Below are 22,170 nucleotides of genomic sequence, written 5' to 3' on the forward strand. Positions count from 1 at the left end.
AAGAATAATATATAGACAGTTCATTGGAAAAATTTAAAATGTCAAGCATAAAAAGAATGCCCTTTGACCTTCTAAAGCAGAGAGGTTGGCAAACTAAATTCATGAACCAAATCTGGCCCACCACTTGTTTTTGTCAATAAAGTTTTATTGGAAATGGTTATGTCTGTTTATGTATTGCCTATGGCTGCTTTCATGCTACAACAGCAGAGCTGAGCAGTTAGAACAGAAACCACATGGCTGCAAAGTCTAAACTATTTGCTATCTGGCCTTTTACAGAAGAAAATTTGCTGACCTCTGTTCTGAAGAGAAAACTTACAAAAAGAGAGAAAAGTTCACCCCCAAAAGAACAAAGTCAACCTGGCATCAGAAACTTTTTGTCAGCTTCATTGAACGCCAGAAGGTAATGGGAAAATGCCACCAAGGTGCTAATGGAAAATAATTTTTACTCTAAAATTCTATAGTCTATATTGAATGCCAAGATAATATAAAGGCATTTTTGGACAGCAAAGACTCAGAAGCTTTACTTCCCATGTACCTTTTTAAAAAGTGACTTGAGGGTATGCTCTGGATAGACAAGGAAGTAAATCAAAAAACTAGGAAAGGACGCAAGAGAGAGTGGATTCACTAAAGCAAAGCCCTTGGATGGCAGCCGTACAGTATGCCTAGAAAGCATTCAGCAGAATTAGACCAGGAAGATGGAAATATGATGAGAGGGACAATTTGAACCATGTAATTCTGGCCTTGAGAATTCAGAAAAAGTTAACGAAATGATGGAGTAATGGTGGGGAAGCAAAGACAACTGCCATTGTGGAACTTCGGGATCCATAAGGAGTCTTGTGTGCTGCTGCAGGGACTTGAGACCCCCTGAGTTATGGCCTGAAGAACGGGTCCACTTCCCAGGAGGGCTGTCCACTGACAGAGTCTGGCATGTTCTTCCACTGGGAAAGTCTGGTGGTTGGACCACCAACGCAACTTCCCTCACGGTTAAAGCTCATTTTTTTCACTAAAGGGGCTAGATAGATTTGGCTCATTTAGAACTCAAAACCTGCCAAGAATGATGAAGCTCAAGAGGGAGATTTCCAGTTTCCTGGCAAGTGCCAAACCCAGAGTACCCTTGCCTGTGGTCTTGAGAGAAAAGGGTATGTGAATTCTGCGAGCACTGCCCACTAACTCTTGCTGGCTCCTAGGTTCTGGGTTCGGTGAAAGCAAAATCAGAGAAGGAAATTTGAAAACGTTCTCCAGAAGTCCAGATTCTCCCATCTTCTGGGACTCATTCCTCACTCCCACCAAGAGCCTCCTCCTCCCTCTCCTGCCTTAAGCCCACTCACTCTAGAAACTCTACAATTCTTTTTTTGTTCTTTCAAGTAGTCAAATAACCTTATTAACCTTTGTTTCAAACCTTATTTCCAGGCTTCTTCAGCTTAATTACCTACAAGTAATGAATTGTATATAAGCAAAAATGAATTGTATGTAAGCAAAAAGCTGCAGTGTTCAAAGGGCTTGGGCTTAAAAATATTAGAGATCTAGATTTTACCAGATCCATAAATCAACTTTATAAAGCAGTCAAGGCCAGGCGCAGTGGCTCACTCCTGTAATCCCAGCACCGTGGGAGGCTGAGATGGGTGGATCCCCTGCAGTCAGGAGTTCGAGACCAGCCTGGCCAACATGGTAAAACCCCATCTCTATTAAAAACACAAAAAAATTAGCTGGGCGTGGTGGTGGGCACCTGTAATGTCAGCTACTTGGGAGGATGAGGCAAGAGAATTGCTTGAACCCAGGAGGTGGAGGTTGCAGTGAGCTAAGATCGCACCATTGCACTCCAGCCTGGGCGACAAGAGTGAGACTCTGTCAAAAAAAAAAAAAAAAGCAGTCCTAATGTAATATAGCAGCTCCCAGTAATTTCTGCAGGTTTTATCTTCTTCAGAAGTTGGCTTAATTCGGTTTGCCTCATTCTTGGAAGCCTCATCAAAACTCTCTGCAAGAGCTGGAACTTCATCATCATCCTCTCCAGTAGCAAATGGTGCTTTTTCATCCACAGACTGTTTGGGCAGAGCTTCAGCCCATCTTCCCAAACTAGCCAGACTGTCTGCATCTCACCGGCTTAAGATGCTGGGTAGCGTTTCCATCAGCTGCTGTGTCTCAGCATGGCCTGCAATGGTGAAAGAAGTGTTTGCTGCCAAAGATGCCTGAACTTTAGGATTGTTAAAGCGGATCACTGTTCCTTGATCTACTTTAACTTGTAAATGTATTCACCTCTTCAATACCAGATATTGTTTGCCCCTAACTACTTCTTCTTCTTCTTCTTCTTTTTTTTTTTTTTTTTTTTTTTTTTTTGAGATGGAGTCTTGCTCTGTCACCCAGGATGGAGTGCAATGGTGCGATCTTGGCTCACTGCAGCTCTACCCTCTGCCTCCCAGGTTCAAGCAATTCTCCTGCTTCAGCCTCCCGGGTAGCTGAGATTACAGGTGCCTGCCACCATGCCTGGCTAATTTTTTGTATTTTTTTTTTTTTAGTAGAGACGGGGTTTCATCATGTTAGCCAAGCTGGTCCAGAACTCCTGACCTCAGGTGATCCACCCACCTCCGCCTCCCAAAGTGCTGGGATTGCAGGTGCGAGCAGCTGTGCTGGCCCTTAACTTGTTTAAGAGCTGAAGTTTTTTTAATCATCTGCTGTAGCTGTTCTGTGAACCACCTTCTTCTTTCTACAACCAATTTCTTTCCCACCAATGCACGGTTGTGCCTGAAGTTTGGCGGGTTTTTCCTAGCTCATGATTGTCTCTTTCATCTTGTCAGAGCAGAAAAGGGGCCATGCAGGGGACAGGTTGGCACTCAGGGTTCAAGCAGAGTTAGGCAAACACACGCGGGGATGCAAGATGGCGGCTCTGCGAGTCTTACCTCATTCTTTAGAACAAAATAAATCTCATTCTATGAATTTCCAGGCGTGTACATCCTCAGGCCTATTTTTTCAAAACCAAAGAGTTTATCAATATAGCCAAAGTCTATTTATCGAGAGATTTCACAACCAGTAAAAGTGGCTTTAAGATAGTTTTTAAATATATTTTTTTCTCTTTACCTCATTTCCATTTTCCCAGGTGAGGAACTTGAAGTCAGAGAGGTTAAGTCACTTGCTGAAGGTCACAGGGCTGGGACGGGAGCCAGAAGTGGGTCAGGATTCAAACCCAGAAATGTCTGGATCCAAAGCCAGGCTCCAGATTTTCACTTCCACCTCCCTTCTCTCCAAAGAGGAGGACCCCATCACTGGAGCTCTCCTTACCAAGAGCCAATCAAAGTCAAGGCTCCCAGTGTGGAACTGCCTTCATTCATAATTCCCGGTGGAGAGGATCTGATTGGCCCAGCTGAGGTCATGTGTCCTCACTTGGGACAGATCAGCTCTGGCTAGGCGGGCTGAGGCAGGCTGCAGGGCAACCACTCTTGAGTCACGAGGGCCATTCCTGGGGAAGACAGGTGTGCGAGCTGGAAGGCCATCCCGAGGGGGCCTGCTACGGATGAGCAAAATGTTATTAGGCAGAATCGGTTGATTTCATACCGCTGCATACACTAGCATCAATAGCCATGCAGAATGGTCATAATATTTTACCAAATGTGCTCCGACTCCCCACCCTGAGCAAACTCCCTCTGGCCCAAGACCAGAAAATGGAAATGCATTTCCTCTTTTCCTGTGCTCAGGCGTGGGGTGATTACTTGGCAAATAGCCCCGTCACATTTGGTCATCTGGGACATTTTTCCTGCCCAGCGGCTCCTCTTCCCAGACAGACCCAGAGACATTCCTCAAAATGTTCCGCTCAAAGAAGCATGTGACAAAACAGCTTGTCAGTTTGTCTCTTTCTTGCCGAAATGAGACCGTGATGTCAAAATTCAGTCCTTTACTCATTTAGAAACAATCTGATAATGGAGCGCTGGTTTAATTTCCTGGGGAAAATAAGATACCTCTTGCCTAGAGAAGCTCCCCATAACCCCAGGAAGAGGCATAATTATCTTCTTCAGAGTCAATCCCTTGTGGATCCCCTAATTAATTGTAAACTATAGATGAGAGCTGTTCAAAAAGTAAGTTTACAAGGTTAATTACTGGTGTATTATGCGTAGCACAATTTTGCTGGGCACGTCTGATAGAGAAACTGATGATCAACTTTTGCAAGTTCCTTCTCACTGTCAAGTAGAGTTGAGAGAAACAACGCGAAAGTTACTTCTACCTTTGGCAGGCTAGTTATCGAGGTACACCAGCAGTATCAAGGGAAATCAGCTCTGCCTGTGATTGTGTGAGCCCTTGGCCCTTATACACTCCTACACATGCAAGTCCAATCACACTCCATGTGCACACATGCACGAGTGTGCATGTACACACACACATGCACACACACAAATGCATGCATGCACACACATTAGCAGGTGTTATGCAAAGGGCGTCAGCGTCGAAGTCCAGAGAACTGATTTTGAGTCTCAGGTCTCATGCATTGGGGATTTTCTTACTTGAAGACAGAGTCACTCAAGGACATTCTGCATCCCCCTGCATAGTTCCAGCCTCCTATTAGGATCAGGAACATTAATATGATCTGAGCTTAGATCCTTCTGCATTCCTCTTTGTGGCAAAGATAAACACACATATCTGGAGATTCTGAGTCCTCGGGGCTGAGCGACGCACATGATGCAGGATACTTAAGGATTGGTTTGGACTAATTGTCACATGTTATTTCTTCTTTTTGGCTCCTGCCAGGAGCCAACCAGAACATAAGGGCGCTAGACAGGATTCCAAATGAAAAACAGCCCAATCTTTCATTTCCCTCCTCTCCTGATAGAGACCCTAACAGCTTGGTGAGGAAAGTGAGTTGCTATGGGGATCAGCTGTGACTAAATCAGGTGGGTATAGGCAAGGGTATTGCAACACAGGGAAGAAAGAAAAGGGAAAAGTTTGCTTCTTAGCTTGGGCTTGAAATATTACAAGACTGCTAAAGAGGGGGGACATTGCCCTCCCTGTCCCGAAATCCCTGCCTCTGCATGCCTATTCCCTATCCCTTCCCAAGAGTGGAGATGTTGGTCTGATGGGTCAGAGCCCATGTTCTGCTAGCAGGCAGGGTTGCTGCACCTTAAGAGCAGGACCTTGGCTGGACACCGTGGCTCACGCCTGTAATCCCACCACTTTGAGAGGCCGAGGTGGATGGATCACCTGAGGTCAGGAGTTCGAGATCAGCCTGACCAAACGGTGAAAACCCATCTCTACTAAAAATACAAAAATTAACTGGGTGTGGTGGCACCTGTAGTCCCAGCTACTTGGGAGGCTGAGACAGGAGAATCGCTTGAACCCAGAAGGTGGAGGTTGCAGTGAGCCGAGATTGTGCCATTGGACTTCAGCTTGGGCAACAGAGCAAGATTCCATCTCAAAAAAAAAAAAAAAAAAAAGAGCAGGACCTTGGCAATACTCCCTCTTCCTCTTCCTGCCTTGGACTGGAACAAGCAGATGGCAAGCTGCAGCTCAGAGGGAGTGGAGGGAGCCGCATAGGTACGGACGGGAGTCTGAGACAAGCCAAGGAGAGAAAGCCTTTGCCTCTGCCTGTGACGATCCCCAAGGGTATCTTAGAGGGTGAGCAGCTGCCCCCGAAGAAGAGGGGAAAGATTGTGACAGACAGATCACTGCGTGAACCAGCGTGGGAGCATTAAAGACAGGGCTTGTTTGGGGACTGCTGGGTTACATGCCAGCACTGGGCAGCATTGGGGAGAGAGAGGTACAAAGAGCCCCGAGTGTCAAGTGAGGACTTTGGATTTTATCCACATGCACATATACATGCACATGTACACACATACACACATGTATGCACACACAAACACACACATACACACACGCACACACACACCCTTCACTCCCCAGCCAGTACTTATCAGACCCCAATTCTCAGGAATTCTTTCCCTCATTCCTCCCATACATGACTTAAATAATAACATTAATGACAAATAGGGTCACACATCTTTTGTGCACAGTTATATTCAATTGAAATTTTCTCTACCTAAATAGCTCTCTGAGGCAGGCCAATAGAGGCTCAGAGAGGATGAGCAGTGTGCTTCATGTCACACAGCCAAAAGCTGAGAGGGTGGAGTCTTGACTTCTGACTCCCAGCCCAGTGCGCCCCCTGCCATACTCCACTGAGGCTGGAAGGAAACCCTGAGATCGGCTTGACCAGCCCTCTCCTTACCCTTGTTTATGACGGTTTGTACTGTAGTCAGGAAACTCCTGTTAATCGTTCTTTGTGCTGCCACCATCATATTTCCTTCCTCCAAAAAGGAGTGCAGGCAGGGAGATTATTTTGACATATTTCCCGAAGATGCCATTTCTAGAGCACTTGCCTGATAAAAATGATATATTTATTTGGGACCGCCAAGAGCTTGCTGAAATGAGGAATTTATCTGCATAGCTTTTGTTATTAAAGTGATTCTTCTTGTTTATTTCCTTCTAAGCTACTGATTCCATCTATAATACATGAGTTTCAGGTAATAGAAATTTTTCATGCAAGTAAATATTTTAATAACAACATTATGGTCTTGATTCAGTGTTACAGGCAATAGCCTGGCACAGGGAACAAGCTCGACAAGGGAAGGCTCGGGACCTGGGTTATTGTCCCCACTCTGCATCTGTATCCGTGGGCAAAACCCTGTCCTCTATGAACCTCAGTTTCCTTCTCAGTAAAGTGTGGTAGCTGCTACATACCCTCCCTGACTCACAAGGGCCACTGTTAAGATCAGATGAGATGACAGCCCCAAAGGTTCTGGAGAGGCTGCAGGCTTTGCTATACATGGGCAGGATCAACATGAAATACTGACCAGAGTACAGACTTAGGAGTATAACAAAGAGACTAAAAAACGCAGTGGCAGGCCAGGCGTGGGGGCTTACGCCTGTAATCCCAGCACTTTGGGAGGCTGATGCAGGCAGATAACAAGGTCAGGAGATCGAGACCATCCTGGCTAACACAGTGAAACCCCGTCTCTACTAAAAATACAAAAAGTAGCCAGGTGTGGTGGTGGGCACCTGTAGTCTCAGCCACTTGGGAGGCTGAGGCAGGGGAATTGCTTGAACCTGGGAGACGGAGGTTGCAGTGAGCCGAGATTGTGCCACTGCACAATCTCACTCTGGGCGACAGAGTGAGACTCCGTCTCAAAAACAAAAACAGACAAACAAACAAACAAAAATGCAGTGGCTTAAATGAGATAGTGTCTGTCTTATGCAAAGATGGGTGTGGGTTGAGAAAGGGTAAATGGCCTCATTCTACAAGGTCATTCGGGGCAGGCCAGTCAGCACTGCCAGCCTCAACATGGGACTTCCATCTCTGTGTCCAGGTGGTCTCCTACCATGGATGTTTCCCAACAAGCAAGAAGGTAGCAAAAGGGAATCCCGGTCAAGTGAGTTTGTCTTTAAGGTGGAACTCACATGGCACTTCCACTCACATCCCATTGGCTCAAATTTAGTCACATGAGTCACTTGGCTTCTCTGACCACAAAGAAGCCTGGGAAATGTAGTTTCTAGCTTGGCAGTCATGTGCCCAGCTAGCACTTGGAAGATAGAATGAATAGTAGGAGACACTTAGCAGTATGGGGAAAATGACCACTCAGGATAATGGCCACAGATACGGAAGGGCCCACAAGATCTTCAGGAAAAGCAAACAGTCAATTGGGTACAAGCAGGCCTACACTCACATGTCTGCCTCAGATATTCTATGCACATTTGTACTCATATGAGCACTCCTGCAATCAGACACCGGCTCAGGTAAGCAAAATAATAAGAGTGAAACTGAGCATACCTCCTGGCTGTCAAGGTGCTGCAGATTCAAGAGATAGATGGTGGTGGGGCCTAAGGTGAAGCAGCCAAGTTGGAGAGAGGTATGTGAGTTCAATATCTATCTTACGTTTCCAACTCTGGAAGGTTGGAACTCAACTGACATGAGTTCAGTTTGAGGACCACAAAGAGGGGGAGATCTGAACAGGCTAGACCTGAGAGGGTCACAGACTTCGGGACATACCTCAAGTCAGACATATCACCGGTGTTCACTGCTCCATCAAGCTGGTGACCGTTCACCATTTCTTTTCCCCAAACGGTCTGCCTTCACCATTTTGATCCCCACCAAAGTCTGCTATCTCACACCCTTCAGCCACATGCATTGTGGCAGGACTAATGTCTGATACTCCAAACGAGGTGACTCTTGATCAGATTCAACCCTGAACCAGAATCTTTCAAATGTTCTCCAGGGTCTCTGCTCTAAACCCAGGAGGGAATGCGGCTGATGAGTGCAGCGCACATGGGAATCCTACCCCGGCCGCCAGCCCCAGCTCACGGCAGGGGTTAGAAACACCCCAGGGAAGAAAGAAATGTCAAAATGTCAAAATATCAAGTTCAAAGTGATCAAATGGGAGGCAGTCCACCAGCACAACTGTCACACTAGAAGAGGGCGAGTCTCTCCCAAAGTCTGTACCTTCAACAGGAGACCATCAGAAGAGCCTCTGGAATTCACCATGCACTATTCACATATCACTCAACATACATTAACAGCTCAAGTGGATTCACATCAGCTCAATCATAATTATTTGTCAAAACCACTTTTCCCCTCATTATTTCCTGCTGAGAGTGTGAGATTATACAAATTTATGTTGTAGTTATCACAGATTCTAACAGCATCACAAAGGAAGAGAAATTAACCCCCTACTTATTAGAAAATGTTTAGCTCAACTCTCTAGGAGAAGTCAATTTGCTAGGTTAAATTTTCTGAAATTGCATAAAGATGCTAGTCCAACAACCCACCATAACAGAGTGGCATTATCTGCTGTTTTACTAGAGGACCTGCTGCCAACAACCTTAATGATTTATAGTTAAAATGTATTTATCAAGAAATTGTCATGCTAGTTATAGCCTGAACCAGAGACTGGGACCCACATTCTGTTTTCTGGAAGACTTGGGTCTTGGTGAACAATAATAATAATAATACCTATGGGGTCCTTTCAGTTCTAGGCAAAGTTTGCTGTGCTCAGCCGGTTACATACAAGCATCGTTCCTCACATGGACCATGGCCATTCTTTCCTAACTGCTCTCCCACATCTACGCTGGCCCCTACCCCACCCCACCCGTATTTCATGGTACACCCAGAGTGATTGGTCAAAACCAAGATCTGATACTATCCTTCTCTCCCACTACAGGGCCTTTGCACAAGCTCTTTCCTCTGTCTGGAATCCTCTTTCTATCCCTCTTCACCTTCCTACTCATCCTTCAATTTAAGCCCTTTTTCATTAGGAGCAAAAACCAGTCTTTACAAGGGCCTGCAGGTACGTGTCCACTGTCTGTATCATCCTAACAGGGGTACTCTTGAGAGTGACATGAGATGCTGTTAATACTTATGCCAGAAGTATAGGTACAAATGCACCTATCCTGGGCAATCCAGGACCAGGCTCTCCTGGCCTGGCCCTCTCCACCTCTCTGGTCTCGTCGCCTACCATGTGCTCCCTTAATTGCTCCAGGATTCCTGGGCTCCTTGCTGCTCCTCAGTCATGCCAGGCCTAACACCCACCTTCAGGCCATTGTGCTGGCTATTCCCACTGGCTTCCCCCAGAAGTCAGCCAAACAAACTCCTTCACCTCCTTCAAGTTGCTGCTTAGATGTCACCTTCTCAAGCTCACCCTGAGTGTCCTGATGATAACTTTTATCATCTGCTTCTTTGCCCAAACCCATGGATGGCAGAGCTGGGTCATAGTGACATTGTGAATGTTACCAGCTCATATCCCAGACATCTGAAACACTAGCATAGTCAACAATTACACACACTGATTCACTGGTGTGTCCTCTCTGATTATGGTGTATCCTTGGAAGGTAGCTCCAGAGACCCCAGGCAAAATGACCCAGCACAGAATTCTGGACCTGTCCTTGTAGAGCCCCAGCTCTCTACTCTCTGTCCCCACCATGCTAGGGAAACCTGGCTGACAAGCAATGCCCCCAGTCACAGACTTAACACTTCAAGTATCTGCCTCCTAGATGACAACCTGAGCAGCTCAGCCAGGCAGCAGGAGGAGCCCGATGGCCCCATGGGGATGGAGCATCCTGTAAGTTGGAAGATGCCCTGGAGTCCTCCATGCCCAACTGCCCTGTGGTAGTAAACAAAATAAGAAACCCAACTCAAACCAAAAAATCAAGGGTGGGGAAGGAATCTAATGTCTCATGTAATTGGGCATTGTAGTTTAGCTGGCCTTAGGCATGGTGGGGTCCAAGAGGTCCAATAGTGTCACAGGACACTGTTTCATTGTGTTCACACTAAATTCCCAGGGAGGGCCTCCCCATGTGGCAATAAAGTGGCCACTGCCAGCTCTAGACCTCCATCTTCCTCACAGCTGGTCATACCAGTGGAAGGAGAGAAACTTTTGTTGCAGCAAAAATTCCAGAGAAAGCTCTCATTTGCCCAACTTGGATCACATGTCCATGGCTGAACCAATCACTGAGACCAAGGCATGAGATACTTTGATTGGAAGGTCTGGGTCACATGCGCAGGTGGAAGAGTCACCCAAAACATATGGTTGCCCAAAGCCATGTTGAACACTCAAAAAATTATATGTGTGTCCCTGACACTCATCTAATAGGAAGGGGCTGTGTTGCACAAAGGGAAGACATGAGCTCTACAGAGCTTTGAAGGAGATATCTAAGACTTGACTTTGCCACTGTCTCTAGGTGACTTCAGACAAGACGTTTTATTAATACCTCACAGAGACTTAGATTTCTCAAATGTGATGAGAGGATGCAGTGCTCTGCTCTACCAGACCCTAGAGCATACTATGAGGATGAAATGAGGAAGGACCGTTCTCCCCTAGAGATGGCTGAGGTGTCCATCGTCGGGAGTACAAGGAAACAGGCATGTCCATGTTTCTGAACCACATCTCCAAGCTCCAGTAGGCTCTGTGCTGGAGCATGAGTTTCTTTTCCACTAAACAACTCAAAGGAAAGAACAACTTTGCTTCCCACTCATTTGGTGTTTAGATGCTGCCTCCCTCCCACCACATCCACCTGCTAGCCGACAGGCACCATCTCTGAGCCCAGAGGATGCAAGATCCATCACTCCTATACAGAGTTCACACCATGCAGCTGTGACCTGAGCAACACATCCACAATTAGCTAATGTGGATCATTTTTAACAGAAAACGAAGCATGAAATATGCAAACATAATGAGCCCTTCACTGAAATTCCAGTAGCTGCTACAGGGTAACCAATTTGAATAGCAGTTGCAATTCCCGGGGAGGAAACCCCCCATTAATAAGAACAATGTTGAAATTGTTATGTATGGACTCTGAAACTCACTCGATAATTAATCCAGTCGATAAACATGGTATTAGTCCTCCCACACTATGCAACTTAAATGAGGCTTTTATTGAAATATTGGGTCCAGTTTCAGACTCAGCAGCTAATCTGGAGCAAGTGGGGATGTTGGCAATGGCATGGAGACCAATGCAAGAGCCAGAGTGAGTGACAGAAGACACAGCTTGTCTTGTAGGCCTAGAGAAGACCTCCATATCACCAGACTCCCAACATAACAAAAGCCCAGTATCAAGCACTGGCTTGGATGCCCCATGCCAAGCGTGTGCCAAGCTTCCAAACAGTGCTGTTTAGAGGTCACTAGTTATTGCTAATTATTGGTCTTCCCAAACCCATCTGTGTGTGATGGGTAGAAACACCACGTATGTTTTCAGAGCTCACTCGGTTTTTTATTTCCTGCCTTCCTGGAACCCCCTCTAGCTGGTAGAAGAGAGACATTGAAAGCATCAGGCTTGGGTGTTGGACCAAGGTTCAAACACAGGCTCAGCCACTTACTTACCAGCTCTTTGCCCTGCAGTTTATGGAAGTCCTTTCCCAGTCTGTCAATAATACAAGTGCCTACCTTTTAGGGATTTTCTGAAGAATAAATAACATAATGGGTGTTAGGTACTCAGCCATGTGTCTAACTGGGACACATTGCTATCCATTTCTTTCACCCCAGACTGGTTCTCAGAGGCATACAGGTAACAAGTTGCTCTGCACCAAAGTCCGTTTCTCATGCACTCTTTTATTTCTTTTTCTTTCTTTCTTTCTTTCTTTTTTTTTTTTTTCTGAGAGAGAGTCTTGCTCTGTCACCCAGGCTGGAATGCAGCAGTGCTTTCTTGGCTCACTGCAACCTCCACCTCCTGGATTCAGGTGATTCTTCTGCCTCAGCTTCCTGAGTAGTGGGATTACAGGTGCGCTCCACCACCCCCAGCTAACTTTTGTATTTTTAAGAGAGACAGGGTTTCACCATGTTGGCCAGGCTGGTCTTGAACTCCTGACCTTGTGATCTGCCCATCTCGGCCTCCCAAAATGCTGGATGGCAGGCATGAGCCACTCCTTCGCATGCACTCTACAGCATTCAGGCTGGAGTTGGCTCCTGATATCACGAGGACCTGGACTGCAGGAATTAGGAAGCCTTCTGAGATACCACACTCATTGCATGCAGGCTATACTTAGAGATCCATTTTATGAAATGTTAGCCATGAGTTGACAACTGTTGAAACTGGATGGTGGGTACATAGGGGTTCATTGTACTGTTCTCTCTAGTTTCATATATGTTTCATTTGTTTGAGTTTTTTTTTTAAAGACCTATCTAAAGTGAGTTTATTTGGGTTTTTTAATTCCACAGCTAGGAGCAATCCTGGCAAATTCATACCTGGGCATTTCTCTTGCCACTCTGTTGAGGAGGCGTCTCGGGGTTCAGTCGCCAGGACATGCCTGGTGAAGCTTAGATCCCTATTGTGACTGGCAATAAGATAAGGCAAGTGTACTTCAGGAGACCCTACCACCTCCATTGTTTTAAGAACACTGGGGAACATAAGTAATCCGAGTAGAGCATCTTAACTAAGAAACAAATTATTAACTGTTAACAGATGAAATGCAATGAGATTCTAATTGATACATTTCCTAATTGTCCCTTGCCTCGGGTCATATGAGGCATAACTGGTATAATTAAGAATAGAACTCAAGTTTTCTGCTTCTACACAATAGAACTCAAGTTTTCTGCTTCTACACCTGGTATTTTTTTCTGCTATATATACAGATACTTCTGTATCTCCAGTGGCTCTAACATGCAGCCATTATGCCAGGAAGCATAACAATAGCAACAAAAGCCATAGCAGGTAATATTTATTGAGGATTTCCTCTGCCGTGAATTTACTAAGCTTTTTAATGCATAATCTCATTTAATTCTATAAATGCATTTTTAAAATAAAATAACTTTTGAAGAGGCTAATATCATTATCTCCATTTTACAGATGAGAAAACTGAGGCTTAAAGTCATGAAGTAACATTGAAGTAACTAATTGTACACAGCCTTGGAATGGTAAGGTTTGGCATTCCACCTCGATCTATCCTGTATGCATCTGGAAGTGCCTGGTTGCTGCACAAGATTCTATAGTTTATTTAACAGTCTCTATTAGGCATTTGGGCTCTTTCCAATTTCTTCATTCTCACAAATGATGTTGCAATAGACATCCTTGTACAGGATTCGGATCTCACGTCTGTCTTTTCTGTTCAAGTATAAAAGCTGCCCACGATCAGGGATTTTTGCTCATTTTGTGTACTTCTTTTGATCTTCAGTACACAGAACAGAGACTGGCATAAAGTCAAGTCAATAAATATTTGTTGAATGGATGTAAGGATGGATAGATTGGTTGATGGAAGGGAGAGAGGAAGGAAAGCAGGAAGGAGGAAGAAGGAAAGAAGGAAGGGGGGAAGGAAGGAAGGAAGAAAGTGGGGAAGGAAGGAAGGAAGGGGAAGGGAAGGGGTGGATGGCTGGATGGGCAGGCGTACGGATGGGGGTGGGATTAATTCTCCAGTGTAGACACCCAGAAGTCTATAGATCTTGCCTCTGAGGACCACTCTGTTAGGACAGTGATCCTCAAATTTGGCTGCATCTTAGAATCTCCTAAAGACTTTTTTTTTTTTTTTTTTTGAGACGGAGTCTTGCTCTGTCGCCCAGGCTGGAGTGCAGTGGCACGATCTTGGCTCACTGCAACCTCCACTTCCCGGGTTCAAGCAATTCTCCTACCTCAGCCTCCTGAGTAGCTGAGATTACAGGCACCCGCCACCACGCCCAGCTAAATTTTTTTGTATTTTTAGTAGAGATGGGGGTTTCACCATGTTGGTCAGGCTGGTCTCGAACCCCTGACCTCATGATCCACCCACTTCGGCCTCCCAAAGTGCTGGGATTATAGGCGTGAGCCACCGCACCCGGCCTCCTAAAGACCTTTTTAAAAATTGATGGTGATCCCCTGTGCAAATATTCAGATTTAACAGGCCTGGGATGTGACCTGTGCATTGGAATGTTTAAAAGCTCCTCAGGTGATTTCAATGAGCAGAACCACTGGATAGGGCAAAACTCTTATCATTCACAGGGGCACTTGTTAAAAAGCCAACTATATCTTCCCATTCTAAGAAGGCAACCAGGCCGTTTCACTTCTTGGCTTTAGCACTTTAGAAGAATTGAAAGCAGAAGGCCTCCTGAAGACAACTCTTCTCCATCTTTTGTGACATCAGGGTGGTGTCCCTGGGGGGAGAGAGGCGAGTGAGCTTCCCCAACCTGGAATGGGGAGGGCTTGGCAGTCTCACAGCAGTCAAGGGACCTTTAGACCCTAGATGGTCCTGTCCCACTCCCCAGACCTACAAAATCTGAATCTCTGGGTATAGAACCCAGAAAGCTGTACTTTCAATAAGCACTTCAAGTGATTCTGAGGCACCGTAAAATTGGAAGAGGACTAATCTATAAAAATAAGTGAAGCAAGATTAATTCTAATAACATGAATCAGTCCAAACCTTCATTCCGTAACTCAAATATTCAAGAAATATTACATTTCTTTATTTTCTTTAAATCTAATTAAACCATACTTTGTGACTCTACCCCATCACTGTAGCAGAGATGCCATTGTTATTCACAGTTACTTTGGACTGATTGTTACCATTTCATTTTGTGTCTTCTATTTCTTCTGGTTGTTCTTCTTGTCTGCCCACCTTACTTCTTACCTATTATTGGGTGGACTAAGTATATTTATCACATTTTCCTCTCTGATATTTAATATTTTTCCTTCTAATAGTTTTGATTTTTACAGAGAATGTCCTTAAATATTTCATATTCATACTGAAACATATATTACCTGTATCTAGAAGTAATCGGTATCTATATTTTCTCCCTGAACAGAACAAAATTCTGAGTATTCTTTGCTTCCTTTCACCCCTCTCCATATACCTTCCCTGTCTGTTGTCTCACAGCACATCCTCTAAGACATAAATTCCAGCTTGCTGTTATTCTTCACAATCAAATATTACTTATCTTCAAATTTTATTGTTTTTTTGCATACCACTGCATCTTGTATCCCAATGTCTTCTTCAATTCTTCTTTCATGTCTAGTCATTTTTTCAGATGGATTATGAGAGGTAAGCTTTCTGGGTCCTTGCTCAACTGAAAATATCTTTACCCTCCAGGGCATTTGAGGCAAGGTATGTAATTCTAGCTTTAAATTACCTTCCCTTAGAGCTTGGAGTACATGGCTCCTTCTATTCTTGTATTCAGTGTTGCTCATACTTGTTATTTTATATAGACTCTGTTTCTCTGTTTCTTTTTTCTCTCTTGCCCTTTCTGAAAGGTTTTATGATCTTTCTCTTTATCCTTGGCGTTGCAAGAGTTTTCTATGATCGGTCTGGCGTTTGGTGCATATTTTACATAACATGTTTGACCCTTTGGCACCTTCCAATAACAATGACAATAACATTAATGTTAATAGCTTGCATCGAGTTTTTTCACATGGCCAGGCTATTCTGAGTGTGCTTTACTCAGGTAATACTTTCCACACCCTATGCTGGATACTATCATTATGCCCATTTTAGAGAAGAGGAAACTGAGCCACAAGAAAAGCATATCTTTCTTCAGCCGGGAAATTATTTCTTTTAGAATTTCCTCCATTTCTTTCTTTCTCTCTGCTAATTCCCATTTGTCAGGCATTGGAAATTGGAAGTCAATCTCAATGTTTGATGCTTTGTCCTTGAGCAGTGTGTTTTAGGAGATTTCCTCAGCTTGATGGTTGAGCTCATTGATCCCCATATAACTGTGACTTTTCTGAGACTGAGTCCATCCACGGAGGCCTGCAACCACACCCATCACTGAGACAAGAAAGAGGCCAAACTGCCTGTCTGCTTCACCCTGGTAGTTGCCCCCTGGCTCTCTCCTTGCCCTCATCAGCCCTCTGCACACCCATAGACTCATAACTCCCATCTTTTACAGCAGTATTTGCTGTTAATTCTATTCCACTTGCTTTCCATACTCTAAAATTTTTGTTAATAATGTCTGGTCCATCAAGGACATGCTCCTTGCTTTAAATGCTACAATAAATAGTTTATATCTTTTTATCATTTCTAGGGATTTGGGTCAAAAAGATAAACAAGTGCTTAGTTCACCAATTGACCCAATCTCCTTCTGATGGATGCAAAGAGCAGAGATTCTGGTCATCTTGAGAAATGGGGATTCATTGAGGAACATGTCTAACCATGAGGTAGACAGGTATCTCTGACTTGTGCCCATGCCTTCCAGGGAAAATAGAGAGCATGGCCTGGCTGCATCTCAAAGGGCCTGGAAAGCTCTTTAAGAATGGGAAAGCAGGTTAGGCTTGGTTGCTCATGCCTGTAATCCCAGCACTTTGGGAGGCCAAGGCGGGTGGATCACCTGAGGTCAGGGGTTCGAGACCACCCTGGCCAACATGATGAAACCCCGTCTCTACTAAAAATATTAAAAAATTAGCTGGATGTGGTGGCAGGCACCTGTAATCTCAGCTACTTGGGGAACTGAGGCAGGAGAATTGCCTGAACCCAGGAGGTGGAGGTTGCGGTGAGCCCAGATCACGCCTCTCTCTGCACTCCAGCCTGGGCAACAGAGTGGGACTCCGTCTCGGAAAAAAAAAGAAAAAAAATGGGAAAGCTGTGCAGAATTAAGACCCTCTCATGGTGTTGTATCAACCCTTCAGCTCCGGAAGCTGAGGATGGCAGCTCTGATGCTCTACCGCTAACTCTGTCTCTACTTGTCCTCCTGCTGCCATCTGATGACGTCCTCTGTATCCTGCTGCCATCTGATGATGTCCTCTGTACCCTGACTTTAAATTTCTGAGAGGAAAACTCTGATTGGTCCAGTTAGTCATTATTATTCTTGTGGCTTCGACACCCCCTCAGCCTGACAAACCCATGGACTGACCACCTTGAGATCCAATGCCCCCACAGCTCCAATCAGTTTAAGTTTTCACGGTGGGAGCCATGTGGTCGCCATATGGAACCCCTTGAAGTGGACTGTGGTTGAGGCTGACACTCTGAGACTCATCCTTCCCAAAGCAATGTCTAAGGATCCTCCCAGATGTAAATATCTGGGGCCTGTGAGTGTATCTGCAGGCTCACGAATAAGCCCAACTCCTGTTTATACAAACTACCCGTCAGGAAAGAAGAAATGCTCCCGATTCCCATTTGTGATGGTTAATTTTATGTGTCGATTCGACTGGGCAACAGGGTGCCCAGATTAAACACTGCTTCTGGGCGTGTCTGTGAGGCTGTTTCTGGATGAGATTAGCATTAGAATCAATGGACTCAGTAGATTGTCCTCCCCAGTGTGGGTGAGTATCATCCAGTCAATGAGGGCCTGAATAGAACCCAAAGGGAGAGGAAGGAGGAATTCATCCCTTTTGCCATCTCCCTGCTTGCTTGAGCTGGGACATCAATCTTCTCCTGCCCTTCAACTGGGCCATTGGCTCCCCTGTTTCTTAGGCCTCTGGACTCAGACTGGAGCAACACCACAACACCACAACACCACAAGCTTTCCTGGGTCTCTAGCTTGCAGAACAAAGACTGTGGAACTTCTTAGCCTCCATAATCATGTAGCCAATTCCTCACACATATATGTGTATTTATTCATGTGTAATATATAATATTTCTGTTCATTTTTTTCTCTGGAGAACCCTAATACGCCATTAGATCCATGTTCCTCTGAGAAATCAGCATCTCTACAAACCCAGGCAGTGAGCTCCATGACGAGGATTTAGCTGATGTAAGGGAAAGTTTTGGGTTAGAAATACCAGAGTTAACACCCCCAAGAAAGAGGTTATAATGCTTCAGAAAAAACTCACAAGCGGGGTAACTTCCTGGTTCATAATACTACACCCTTCTCTAGGAATTACCCCAGTATATGCTATTAATAGTAGGGTCCTTTTGGCTTTAAGACCGCCCCTCTCCACTCCCCACTTGGCCACCGATGATTGGTTGACACAGGGTTGAGCACCTGACCGAAGCTGGGCTAATCAAAAATTTCTTTCTCCTTCTGAGAATGTGAAATTTAAAAGAATATCCTTAACTAATATAGGGCCTACCTCAGAGCAGAAACCACATGGCACAGCCTCTGTTGTAACAGACAATCTGCAAAGAAGTATCCTGATTGATTATAATTTCTGATGCAATCAATCTCTTTGATCCATGCCTTGACCGCTGCCTAAGCCATGACCCTAGCTACACACTGACCTTGACTTCAGCCCTCACTGAGCCTTATTCCTGGCCAGATGTTGAACTCTGGCCCCTGCCACAGAATTAAACCCTGACGTGGTCATAGATGATTCTATGCCCTCATCACAAACTGAACTCTGACCCCCAGCAACATACCAATCCTTGACTCTTTCTAGTCACCCTGGGAACATACACTATTGTCACAAGTGGCCACGGTATGCGATGGTTTCCCTCCACACAACTGGGGGTACATCTTGTTTACCACAAGGCAGCCTGCCCGGGACCTCCACCCCATGTACTGAGCATGGCTAATCTCTGGATCTGCTGCTTTGACTCTGGGCCCAGATGCTACTGGTGGAGTTGCATCCTGGAAACATTCTCTCACTGTGGGACCCAATGCCCAGAACGACGGCCACAATCTGTTCTTTGACCTAAAGGAATCTGGCATGAGCAGACATAGCTCAGACTCACACAACCTCTCTGCAAGAAAACCTAAGCAAACGCCAGTGGTTGGAATCATCTAAAGAAAGACCTGATGATTATCCAGTCAACTGGAAGGTCCTCAGAGTCACCCTCAACGCTCTCTCTTCTTTGTACCAATACATGCTTGTTTTCAAGATCTGTCCATTCTACATCCCAAATACTTCCCCTGTGAACTCCTTCTCTCCATCTTCACCCAATTCTTCCTTGGTACAAGCTGGCACCCACAGCCTCCTTACTAACTGGAATTCCTACTTCCAGTCTCACCATCTCCTCCCTGACCCTCACCCCAATCCGTCACCAAGTGTACTTGCAAAAAATCAAACACATGCTCATTAATGCCCTTCTGCTCATGACTTGTCTGTGGCTTCCCACTGCCCTCCAGGTAGATTCCAGCTTCCTGGGCATGGCATTCCAGGCCCTTCACGATCGGGTCTAAAGCGTGCATGTAAGGAAGAAGAGAGCTCATTTCTCATGCAGACCATTTGTCCCCAAGTGCTTGTGGGCCTCCACTCAAACCCTTCTGTGGGGGAGATGATGGCTTTATAGTTAGAATCTGTCATTTCCTAAAGTGGAGAGTGGTGGTGCGGGGTTGAGGGGGGTGGTTATAATTATACGTACATTGCAAATTAAAGCTGTTATTAATCAAAGCATCCCTAAAAATATCAGAGACGTAATGTGACGTCTCAGAGCTCTTTTCCCGCTGGCTCCAGTGCAGATCCAAAAGGAAGCTGACCTTTTCCACAGCCGAATTATAAATGTCAGGATTGCATGGTACCATCCTTCAATTACTGTCACCTCGAAAGGGGAGAGCGCTGGAGGCCTCACACTTAAGTGTTTTCAATCACAGATATATTTCAAACACTGTCTCCTTGAGAGAGGAGCACTGGGCTCTGGAAGCTTGTACAGCCCCCACTGTGGCTTCTATGTCACGTGCAGTGACCCAGAAAGTTAGTAACTTAAAAAACAATTTGGAGTTGATCAGAACTGCCCATTTAATCCCCTCCTGTTCCAACAAACTAAAGATTTAATTATTCTTCAATTGCTATTTGCAGAAGCACCACAGGACAAAGATGCCTCCATGAGGTATCTCCTAAATACAGATCACCGTAGATTGCTTTCCCCTTTACAAAATCACTTTTTTATTGTGCAGCTTTAAGCAAGATAAAAACTTTCCTTCTGGTCATATTTCTATTCTTCATTCAAAGTCTCCATGCAACAAGAAGGCAGAGAGGGTTGAGTCCAATAAGCAGGAAAAACCAATTCAATTTCCAGGCGGATCTGATGCTATGATATTTATAGAACACACATATCACATTAGCATCTTGCCATGCTATAATATAATTTCTTCATCTGTCTCCTGTAACCTATATTTACAGTAGGGATATTTTCCCTTCTGCACTTAACAAGGCATATTATTGAATTTTAGTTATTATAAAACATGGCCAATCAATATAATTCTCTGTTCCTCTTTTTTTTTTTTTTTTTTTTGAGATGGAGTCTCACTCTGTCACCCAGGCTGGAGTGCGGTGGCGCAATCTCTGCTCACTGCAAGCACCACCTCCTGGGTTCACGCCATTCTCCTGCCTCAGCCTCCCGAGTAGCTGGGACTACAGGCGCCCGCCACCATGCCCGGCTAATTTTTTGTATTTTTAGTAGAGATGGGGTTTCACCATGTTAGCCAGGATGGTCTCAATCTTCTGACCTCGTGATCCACCCACCTCGGCCTCCCAAAGTGCTGGGACTACAGGCGTGAGCCACGGCACCTGGCCTGTTCCTCTTCTTAACAGAACATCCTGGGTCTAATTTGAGCTGGGAAGTCTGGCCCCATCACAAAGAGGAGAGTTGTAAATTCAACAGGCCTCACCAGGGAGCTTTGCTTCACTGCGGCCATCCTCCACAGCCAAATACATTCTGCTTCCAAGTTCGATGGTACCAGAACTCCGGGTGGTCATCACGGTGGTCAGAGCCAGTGGACAGCCTGACCCATGAGCTTCACCAGCTGGTGGTTGGCCTATATCCTGGCCCATTTCACTCAGACACATGGCAGAACTTGTCCCTGCCTTGGGATCCCAGTGACTCAGATTCTTCACCCCCAGCCCCAGAAAGCAGGAAACAAGCATAGCTGGGAGGAAGATGTTTCGTAGGGCAGACGTCATTGATCTTAAACCCATTCTCCAAAAGCCTTTCCCATGCTTCAAAGCTTGATGTGGTGATTGTTTAGAGTGCAGTGAAAAGACTTTAGAGGAAACAGCCCAGAACCAGACTGTGAACCATGCCCAGTCCCTCCTCACGTCCACACTACAAGCAAATCCTGTTGGTTACGCCTTGAAAATGTACTGCTACATGCCCAATGGATGGGTTCAGTCTCTTCGTGGGTGCCAGCCCAATAACCACAACAAAGAAGGACTTAACAAGGGGATTTTATTACTTGCAGCAAGTAAGGGGACCACAGGGGATAATAATTCCTAAAACAGTGCCTCCTAAACGGAGGGCTGGGTCAGGTTTTATAGGCATGAAGTAATGAGGCATGATCTGATTGGATCTTGCAATGAAGTGATGCTGGGAGGCATGATCTGATTGGAACCTTCCATGAGATGATGCTAGGGATTGACCTGATTGGATCCTGGGTCCTGCCATGTCCACTTCTTAATTCAGTCCCCCGATCGTCAGTCCAAGCCCTTAGGTTCCCCCTCTGGCTGCACACTTGGTTCATCTGGGCATGCTCAGGTTATGTGACCTTCAACTTGAGGGTCACGGCAACTGAAAAACAATTCATAACTTTGTTTCATACAAGTTGAACCAAGCTGGGCTCAGTGGCTCACACCTGTACTCCTAGCACTGTGGGAGGCTGAGGCGGGCAGATTCCCTAAGCTTGGAGTTCGAGACCAGGCTGGGCAGCACGGTGAAACCCCATCTCTACTAAAATACAAAACATTAGCCGGGCATGGCAGTGGGTGCCTGTAATCTCAGCTACTTGAGAGGCTGAAGCAGGAGAATCGTTTGAACCTGGGAGGCAGAGGTTGCAGTGAACCAAGATCATGCCATTGCACTCCAGCCTGGGCAATAGAGCAACACTCCATCTGAAAAAAAAAAGTTGAACCAGATTGGAACCAGATTGGTCTGTTAAGGTT

The 22,170-nt window shown here is 45.4% G+C and overlaps 1 pseudogene; it reads right to left on the bottom strand.

Moving 5' to 3' along the window:
• Positions 1-869: 869 nt before the first annotated feature.
• Positions 870-2,784, bottom strand: LOC109023788 (transcription factor BTF3-like; annotated as a pseudogene).
• Positions 2,785-22,170: the final 19,386 nt, after the last annotated feature.

The sequence above is a fragment of the Gorilla gorilla genome, chromosome 19 (genome assembly GCF_029281585.2).
Source record: "Gorilla gorilla gorilla isolate KB3781 chromosome 19, NHGRI_mGorGor1-v2.1_pri, whole genome shotgun sequence".
NCBI lineage: Eukaryota > Metazoa > Chordata > Mammalia > Primates > Hominidae > Gorilla > Gorilla gorilla.